General features: G+C 39.8%; 1 pseudogene; it reads left to right on the top strand.

Moving 5' to 3' along the window:
* The first annotated feature begins 319 nt into the window (after positions 1-319).
* On the top strand, positions 320-5,574 carry LOC132495807 (histone-lysine N-methyltransferase SETD2-like; annotated as a pseudogene).
* The last annotated feature ends 5,009 nt before the right edge of the window (positions 5,575-10,583 follow it).

Raw genomic sequence — 10,583 nt, forward strand, 5'->3', positions numbered from 1 at the left:
CCTGGCTAAAAATTAAATCATAAGCTGCTGAGTGTGTGGGGGAGAGAGCGGCGGGCGGGCGCCTGAGGAAAGGAGGGAGGGAGGGAGGGAGCGAGCGAGGGAACAAGCAAGCGACGCGGGCCGCCCCTGCCCCGACGCGGCCCAAGCCGCCGCCTCCGAACCAGCGGCCCCCTCCCCTCCCCTCCCACCCGACGCCCTGCCGCGGGGAGGGGCTCGCGTCGCCGTCTCCAGCCGCTCCCGATGAAGCACCTGCCGACGCAGGGAAGCACGTCTCGTTCTAGACCTGACAGAACTACTTCATCCTAATCTGTCATAATCCCATTATTATGACTCTGATGGTCGTTACCATAGGCGCTCCCCTTATAGAGAGAGGGCACGCTATTCTCGGCCATATACAGATAACAGGGCAAGAGAAAGTTCTGATTCACTAGATGAGTATGAGAAGACATATTCAAGGCGCACATCATCTCATTCTTACTTAGAGACTCTCTAGATGGGGAAGAGAGGAAAGTGTTCTTCAAAATTAGAAAGAGAATCCAAAAGGACTTCAGAAAATGGAGCAATGAAAAGATGTTCTCCTCCCACGAATCAACTGGGATTCCGACGGGGGTCATCATATTCCAAGCATGGTAACACTGCTTCCCGTTATAAATCTGCCCCTTCAAAATCTGCACCTAAGTCTGATCAATTTAAAAATTCTTTCTGTTGTACAGAATTGAATGAGGAAATCAAACAGTCTCATTCTTTCAGTTTACAGACTCCTTGTTCAAAAGGTAGTGAATTAAGAATGATTAGTAAAGTTCCTGAAAGAGAGAAGATTGGGTCTCCATCTCCAACAAATAGATTAAATGATTCACCTACTTTTAAAAAGCTAGATGAATCACATGTTTTTAAGTCTGAATTTATAGGACATGATAGCCATGATAGTATTAAGGAATTAGACTCTTTATGTAAAGTGAAGAATGATCAATTAAGAAGTTATTGTCCCACAGAATTTAATATCAACGGATCTCCTGGGGCAGGATCTGATTTGGCAACATTTTGCATTTCTAAACGTGACAGTTTTTTTTTTTTACATCTTAATTGGAGTATAATTGCTTAACAATGGTGTGTTAGTTTCTGCTTTATAACAAAATGAATCAGTTATACATATACATATGTTCCCATATCCCCTCCCTCTTACGTCTCCCTCCCACCCTCCCTATCCCACCCTTCTAGGTGGTCACAAAGCACTGAGCTGATCTCCCTGTGCTATGCGGCTGCTTCCCACTAGCTATCTACCTTACATTTGGTAGTGTATATATGTCCATGCCTCTCTTTCGCTTTGTCACAGCTTACCCTTCCCCCTCCCCATATCCTCAAGTCCATTCTCTAGTAGGTCAGTCTTTATTACTGTCTTACCCCTAGGTTCTTCATGACATTTTTTTCTTCTTAAATTCCATATATTTGTGTTAGCATATGGTATTTCTCTTTCTCTTTCTGACTTACTTCACTCTGGATGACAGACTCTAGGTCTATCCACCTCATTACAAATAGCTCAATTTCATTTCTTTTTATGGCTGAGTAATATTCCATTGTATATATGTGCCACATCTTCTTTATCCATTCATCCGATGATGGACATTTAGGTTGTTTCCATCTCCGGGATATTGTAAATAGGGCTGCAATGAACATTTTGGTACATGACTCTTTTTGAATTATGGTTTTCTCAGGGTATATGCCCAGTAGTGGGATTGCTGGGTCATATGGTAGTTCTATTTGTAGTTTGTTAAGGAACCTCCATACTGTTCTCCATAGTGGCTGTACCAATTCACATTCCCACCAGCAGTGCAAGAGGGTTCCCTTTTTCCCACACCCTCTCCAGCATTTATTGTTTCTAGACTTTTTGAGGATGGCCATTCTGACTGGTGTGAGATGATATCTCATTGTAGTCTTGATTTGCATTTCTCTAATGATTAAAGATGTTGAGCATTCTTTCATGTGTTTGTTGGAAGTCTGTATATCTTCTGTGGAGAAATGTCTATTTAGGTCTTCTGCCCATTTTTGGATTGGGTTGTTTTTTTGTTATTGAGCTGCATGAGCTGCTTATAAATTTTGGAGATTAGTCCTTTGTCAGTTGCTTCATTTGCAAATATTTTCTCCCATTCTGAGGGTTGTCTTTTCGTCTTGTTTATGGTTTCCTTTGCTGTGCAAAAGCTTTGGAGTTTCATTAGGTCCCATGTGTTTATTTTTGTTTTTATTTCCATTTCTCTAGGAGGTGGGTCCAAAAGGATCTTGCTGTGGTTTATGTCATAGAGTGTTCTGCCTATGTTTTCCTCTAAGAGTTTGATAGTTTCTGGCCTTACATTTAGGTCTTTAATCCATTTTGAGCTTATTTTTGTGTATGTTGTTAGGGAGTGGTCTAAGCTCATACTTTTACATGTCCCTGACTGCCGTAGTCCAGCTCCAGCAAGTCCAGGGATACCCAAGGGATGGATAGCGTCGGCGAAGGAAATAATTCTATTACACTTCTTAAAGTATCAGCATTGCATGTTTCTCTTTCTGAAGTCTTTATTCTTCATTCTTCTTCTATTGTTTACAATCACAGGTTTATATATTGTAGTTGATTACATTACCAGGTACGTGGCCAAACAATCTTAGCACAATCAAACCTCAAAATGTTCTATAAAGATTTTTAAAAAAAAATATCCCCTAGTTTCTAGATGTCCTATTAAAATATTTCCCCAAGTTCCCATTAATCACAGGTTGTTTCTTAGTAACCAAGCCAAGCAGTTATATGATTATTTCGATTGTAAAAGTTGGAGCTACTTGTTCCTATTTCTCTTCTTGCATGGGCAACCTTTTACAATGGTTCCATGAAAATATTTACAATGTACCTGCATGCTCTTTCTCGTTGTTTCCTTCAACTGAGACAGTGTTTTCTCCCTATCCTGGCAACCAATTCTGCTCTAGTCATTTGCTTTTCTATAATTCATCTTCCTTTATAATAGAACCATAAATTTCCTATGTCATCAGGAACTCCGGCCCATGGCCATACTAGAGGGTGTTTTTCATAAAAACATCCCCTTAGTTCCAGGCTCTTAATTCTTTACCCATTTCCCCGGCGCTTTAGTGGGTACTTCCCATTCTGTGGTAGTTTCAGGAGGGGGAGTCCTAGAAGAATTTTTCTTTCACGTGGAGCAACATCCCACCAAACTGCCCCTGTATGTAAATTTATTATCATAAAACATAACAACGGAGCTGTAGTCCACCTTCCTGGCACGGCGCTGCCTTGCAGTTTCGCCTTCCATTGCTCATGACTTTGTCATGGTGCAATGGCTCCAAGATGGCTTCTGACATCTCCCCCTTTTTTATTTTTTAAAAGTGCAGTATGGGGCTTCCCTGGTGGCGCAGTGGTTGAGAGTCTGCCTGCCGATGCAGGGGACACCGGTTCGTGCCCCGGTCTGGGAAGATCCCACATGCTGCGGAGCAGCTGGGCCTGTGAGCCATGGCCGCTGAGCCTGCGCATCCGGAGCCTGTGCTTCGCAACGGGAGAGGCCACAACAGTGAGAGGCCCATGTACCGCACCAAAAAAAAAAAAAAAAAAAAAGTGCAGTATGTAGCTCCACGGAAAGTTGTTTGATGCTTTTAATAATTATTCTGATGATGACAGGAAGTAAAAATATCAGAATTAGTACAACAACTGCAATGATTCCTCCATTAATGAGCATTGAGAATAAGGTTTTATGTGACACAAATCACTTAGTACTTTCAAAAAAATTCTGAGCAAACTGTGCTGGAGATAAATCTAAGTTTGTATTTCCTATGTCATGAATCTCTTGATGTAATTTAGTAAGGTCTAAACTAACATCTGTTTGGTTCCAAACTCCCATAATATGAGTCTGAATTTGTTTCCAAGAATATAATGATTCATTCACTTTTAAAGGAGTAACACAAATCCATCTATATTTTTTATGACACCTCAAAGCTAATCTTACTTTGAGCGCTGTTAATTCCTGCCCTATTGTAAAATTGCTTCTTCTAAGGCATCCATCCACCTTTGCTTCTAACTTTCTGTCTATAAGTTCCTGAGTAGCCAGAGCTAAAGATACATTTTTTGAAAGATCATTTACATGTTAAGCTGTATGTACTTGTTAAGCTAAGGAACTTATTGAAAGAGAAAATGATGCTATTACAGCTATAAATGTAGATATTCCTACAATTAAAGCTGCAACAAATCTCTTTGAACATAATAAAACTTCAGTTTCATGCAAAAGTTGTAAGCCATAATCATCATACCAGGCAGAGGATAATTTTACAGGCAACATAATGTATGGTGGTCGTTTAAGAATCACTAAAACTTGTACATTCATAGAGGGATTTATACAACTTGTCAAAATACAATCATAGCAATGTGTCCAAAAAGTAGAATCAGAAGTATTATGATAAATATTTAGATCCACATATTTGGGGGCTACCAAGGATACATAAGGTGCTGACACACAAGCCTGCATAGAATAAATGCCCATATTTTTAGGTCTATGAAGAATAACTGGCGATGGTGCAGCAATAGCTTTCCAAAGCTGGGTCTGTGCATAATACATATTATCTTAAGCCATAGTTAGGATAGGAGGCACCCATCCTCCAGTGTGCCATCTATTAACATGCATAGAAGCAGGAATGAATGAATTATTCCAATCATAATGTGCATGATGTTGTAAATAAGATCTGTAATCCTTAGATGGATCAGGATTACTCCAGTCATGTACATTTTTTGTGGTATCCTGTATGGGAATATCTATTCTTGAATATATACAATAATTCCATGTAGGAAATCCTGTATTGGCATCTACAGCATCCCAGTTACTATCCAACTGGTCTTCCAGAGATTGTAATATAGATGATTGTATTCCTGTACAAATACCATAAGGAGGATTACAAGGAGGAAATTTTAAAGGATGAGAGGAAGGTTGATTATAAGTTGGATCTTCTCCGGGTGCTAGATAAATCAAAGACCAAAGAAGTCTCTTATTAGATTGACTCGAAGGAGAAGCAGTAAGCTGTCCTTTAAGAAAAACCGGTATACATCCATTCTTACGAGGCTACAGAATTATTAATCGATGGAAATATAAAACATACAGGATGGAACCCTGATTTTCCATGAAAAGTAAAATTATTATTTGTTTTAAATTTATTATATGGATAGGAGCTTATGGCTCCTCCCATTAACCTGGGCATAGTAGTAGATACTGGTATATCCTCATTATCACAGGCTACAGTTTATAAAATTGGTGGATCAGGGAGATAAGTCCAATAAGAATTACCCAAAGCATTTCCCCTAGTTACCTGGCAGGCCAATATAGCAAGCATAGCAACAAAAAGATTTCCAGGTGTTAAGGTAGCTCCCTGGTCTGTTACCACTTTCTCGGCGTCGTCAGCAAGTCGTTTAATCTGACCCCAAGTTGGTGGATTCGAAGTTCTCGTAGAGACGGCTTGTCTCTTGCGAGGTCTCAGGCGCGGACGCGGCAGACAAAGAATTGGTCTCTCTCCGATGGTGAGGTTTTGTATCTGCTGCAGCAGCGGTTCTTTAGCTGATGGTGATTCATCAGCTGACGTCTCCGGCTGTGGTGGCTTGTGCCTGATTGGAAAGTGGTAAGGCGGGGGCGGAGGGCCCGACATGTCTGATGAGACGGTCAGGCACCCACAACGGCGAGTCGGCGCCCTGTGGAAATACACAAGCATACCCTCTGCCACTGGTTAGTAAAATATCAGGTCCTTTCCATTGACCAGTGAGCAGATCCTTCCATTTCACCCTAGGTTTAGGTTTATTAATATCGGGATTCCAATGCCTCATCATGGCAGTATTACCTTGTGAATCAGTATTCAAATTATTTAATACAAATAGTGCGTGTTGAAGAATGTGATGTGGAGAACTGTACTTGAATTCCCCTTGCTGTAATTTTGTAATTTGAACTTTTAAAGTATGATGGGCTCTTTCCACTATTGCTTGACCCTGAGGATTACAGGGGATTCCAGTAGAATGGGAAATATTAAATTTTTCACAAAAGTCTTTAAAAGCCTTTGAAACACAGGCAGGAGCATTATCCATTTTTAGAGCTTTTGGAATGCCTAGAAAGGCAAAACAGAAAAATAAGTGTTACATAACATCCTTAAAAGCTTCTCCGGTTCTTGCTGAGGCAAGAATTACATGAGAATAAGTATCCACTGAAACACGTACATAAGACAGCTTTCCAAAAGTTGGCACATGAGTTACATCCATTTGCCATAACACATTAGGTAATAATCCTCTAGGGTTGACCCCCATGGGCAAACTGGATGAGTAAGTTGGACAATGTGGACAATTTTAAACTATAGATCTGGCTATCTCCCGAGGCAGTTGAAATTGATATCGCAGAGCTGCGGAATTTTGATGACGCAAATTATGCGAAGCTAGTGCCTCCTCAATACAAGGGAAAGCTACAATTCGTGTCAAAAGGTCAGCTTGGCGATTACCTTCACATATGCTTCCAGGCAAGTTAGAATGTGACCTTACATGACCGACATAATAAGGTAAAGAACGTGCCCAAACTTGTTTTTGTAAACAATTTAAAAGGTCAAAAATTGTAGTTTTATGCTCTGGCAAGACTGCGGTTTCTATATGAGGAAATAGCTTAACCACATACTGTGAGTCTGAATATAAATTGAAAGTCTGGTTCTGCAGCTCAGCAAAAGCATGTATTATTGCAATTAATTCCGCTTTTTGAGCAGAAGTTTCCTGAGTTTGAATTACCTTTGGAACATTATTAATAAGTAAAGCAGCTTTTCCATTAGATGATCCATCTGTAAAAACTAAAGCTGCATCTTCTATTGGCTGATCAACATAGCATTTAGGAAATATAACTGGATGTGTAGCAAAAAATTGTAATAGCCGATGTTTTGGCAAATGAAACAGAATTTGTCCAGTATAAGAACTAAGAGCTATTTGCCAGTCTTCATCATTCTGTAATAAAATTTGTAGTTGATATTTATTATAAGGGATAATTATATTAGTTACATCTTTTCCAAACAATTCCTCACTTCTTTTTCTTCCTTTAGCTATTAAAGTTGCTGTTAACATAGGATAGGAACTATTTTCTTTGAAGTAGCTGGTAAATGGATCCATTCCAAAGGTCCTTCCTGCCAAAGTATACCCATAGGTGTGACTGGAATGGGCAAGATTAGCAAACACCATTCTTTTGTGTAATCTATTCTTTGTAAGAAGCAGTTGTTTAAAGCAGATTCAATAGACTGTAAAGCCTTTTCTGCTTCAGAAGTCATATTTCTAGATGAGGTTGGATCTGAATTTCCTTGTAATATGTTAAATAAAGGCTTCAATTCTGCTGTAGTTATTTTTAAATAAGGTCTAATCCAATTAATATCTCCCAATAGTTTTTGATAGTCATTTAATGTTCGTAAATTATCTTTCCGAAGTTGTAATGGTCGATGTGTCACAGTTTGTGTATGTATTATTCTCCCTAAATAAGTCATAGGTGGTTCAGTTTGAATCTTTTCTGGAGCTATTTGGAGTCCATTTTTTTGTAATGCCTCTGTTAAATGCTGTAAGACTTCTTGTAAATATCCTCTACCTGAATGGGCCAACAATATATCATCCATATAGTGTATCACATATACTTCCGGATTATTAATTCTTATTTCTGTTATAGCCTTATCCACAAATTTTTGACATAAGGTTGGACTATTTTTCATTCCCTGAGGTAATACCTTCCATTGATATCTTTGATAAGGTTGTTTAAAGTTAGTAGAGGGTACACTAAAAGCAAATCTTTTTCTATCTTGAGGGTCCAAAGGAATAGTAAAAAAGCAATCTTGTAGATCTATAATAATTATATTATAATTTATTGGAACAGCAACAGGAGAGGGCAATCCAGGCTGTAAAGCTCCCATATCTTCCATAGTATTATTAATTGCCCTTAGATCTTGTAAGAGTCTCCATTTTCCTGATTTTTTCTTTATTACAAAAATTGGTGTATTCCATGGACTGTTAGAACTTTCACTATGTCCTGCTTCTAATTGCTGTTGTACCAATTGTCTTGCTGCTGACAATTTTTCCATCGTTAATGGCCATTGTTCTACCCATACAGGAAGATCTGATTTCCAAGAAATGGGGTCAGCAGCTCGAGCAATGGCCATATTTATAAATTTGGATAACCCAAACCTTGCCTAAATTTATGTTGTTTAGTTAGTATGGGCAACATATCACCTTGTTGTTCCTTACCTAATCCCTTATTGGGATCATATCTCATATTTAACATTTGAGAAGTAACCTTTTCATCTGGGCTATATAATAGCATTCTCATTTGTGCAATATATCTCTTCCGCAAAGGGTAAATGGCAAAGAAGGTATTATATAAGGATAAAATGTACCTGATTGACCTTCTTCATTGGTCCAATGCAATATCTGCGAACTTTCTGCTACAGATGGAGCTTTCCCCAAACCTGTAAGCTCATTATGAGTACTTTTAGTTGGCCAGGCTGGAGGCCAATCCTTACCAGCCACACAGGACACATCTGCTCCAGTATCCAATAATCCTATAATCTCTTTCCCATTAACCCTTAGTGCTTTTGTAGGTCTAGACTGGGTAATTTCCTGTACCCAAAAAGCCATATCACTAGATCCAAAACCTCCTTCATTTCTAGGTTTATCAATTACAGATTGTCCCGTCTGATAGTATGGGAGCAAAAGCAATTGAGCTATTCTTTGACCTTTAAATATTTGTCGCGTTTTTGTAGGGGGAGCCACCATAATCTGTAGTTGTCCTGTATAGTCAGAATCTATAACACCTGGCAAAACTGTTAATCCTGCAAGAGATGATGAACTTCTTCCCAATATGAGACCCAATACACCTTCTGGCAATGGCCCTTTGATTCCAGTAGCAATTTTTATTGGAGGAGCATCAGGAGTTAATATTGTTGAGGTGGTGGAACACAAGTCCAATCCTGCACTGCCTGGGGTTGCTCTGAAGAGTTCTGAGATGGAATGAAAGGAAGGAAGGGGTTCAGATGTTGGGATGTATTTATTTGTGTTGCCCCTATCATTTTGGGGGCCTGGGGCAGGCCCCCCTGGAAGTTTCCCGAATTCCCTGTGTCAGAATTAGGTGGTAAAAGTTGTCCATTCTTATGAAATTTAGATCTACATTCTTTTGCCCAATGATAACCCTTCTGACACCGTGGACATAAAGTCTTTGGAAGATTGACTTTTGAATTTATAGGTGAAGGAACCGACAGTGGAGGCATGTTAGGTGCTTCTTGTTGGTTATCTGCATTCTTATAAGGACATGCTCTACTAAAATGACCTGGCTTACCACAGGTATAACAATAATTTCCGGGAGTACCCCCAGCCATAATGACAGGAGCTCCTTTTTTCTTTATTATATTTTGTACATATTGTGGATACATTTCCCCTTTTAATGCAGCTGCTATAGCAACGCCCTGTATAAAGGCAGGTCCTACGTCTGCACATTGTTTAATAAAATCAGTTATATTTCCAGTTTTCCTAATAGGTCTCAATAATGCTTGACAGGTACTGTTTGCATTTTCAAATGCCAATTGCTTAACAAGCATAGCAGCTGCCTCTTGATTGGTAATTACTCTCTGTACTGCCTGTGTTAATCTTGACACAAAGTCTTCATATGCTTCATCAGCCCTTTGCTTAATTTCCCCCAAGGTAGTTGCTTTCCCAGCCACCAAAGGAAGAGATTTCCAGGCATTAACAGCACAGCTAGTGACCTGCATCAAGACTTCCTTATCTAGGTACATTTGACTTTGTGCAGTATCATAATCTCCCTCACCTATTAACATATCCAACAAGATATCAGCTTTCCTTTGTCTTTCATTAATTGCAGTTTGTTTTTTAGCTAAGTCGTCATATTCTGTTTTCCACAACAGATATTGCCCACCTGAGAGACAGACTCGAGCCACTTGGACACAATCATATGGTGTCATCCATCTGTTAGCAAGAGCATCTAGCAAAGTGAGTGTATAGGGAGCTAGTGGTCCATAATCAGCACATGCAGCCTTTAATTCTTTGAGAATCTTATAAGGCAGAGGTTCCCATGTCACCCCATCATCAAAGGCTCCTTCAAAACCTACAGGGAAACAAGCAGCAAATTATGGATCATCAGAGACCTGCATTCTTCTGGAATGCATCTTTGGCTTAATATTAAATGTATTTTTTTTTTTTTTTTTTTTTTTTTTGTGGTACACGGGCCTCTCACTGTTGTGGCCTCTCCCGTTGTGGAGCACAGGCTCCGGACTCGCAGGCTCAGCGGCCATGGCTCACGGGCCTAGCCGCTCCACGGTATGTGGGATCTTCCCGGACCGGGACACGAACCCGCGTCCCCTGCATCGGCAGGCGGACTCTCAACCACTGCGCCACCAGGGAAGCCATTAAATGTATTTTTAATCATTTTGTTAGTTGGAGGAGGTGGAGGTGGTCTCAAAGGCATCTCTTGTTTATAATCTGGTAATGCAGGATAACTAATTTTTGGCAAAGGTGTTTTTGTCTCAGAATTAATAACAGGAAAATCCCAAGGATTTGGCTCTCT

Source organism: Mesoplodon densirostris, chromosome 9 (genome assembly GCF_025265405.1).
Source record: "Mesoplodon densirostris isolate mMesDen1 chromosome 9, mMesDen1 primary haplotype, whole genome shotgun sequence".
NCBI classification, from domain to species: Eukaryota; Metazoa; Chordata; class Mammalia; order Artiodactyla; family Ziphiidae; genus Mesoplodon; species Mesoplodon densirostris.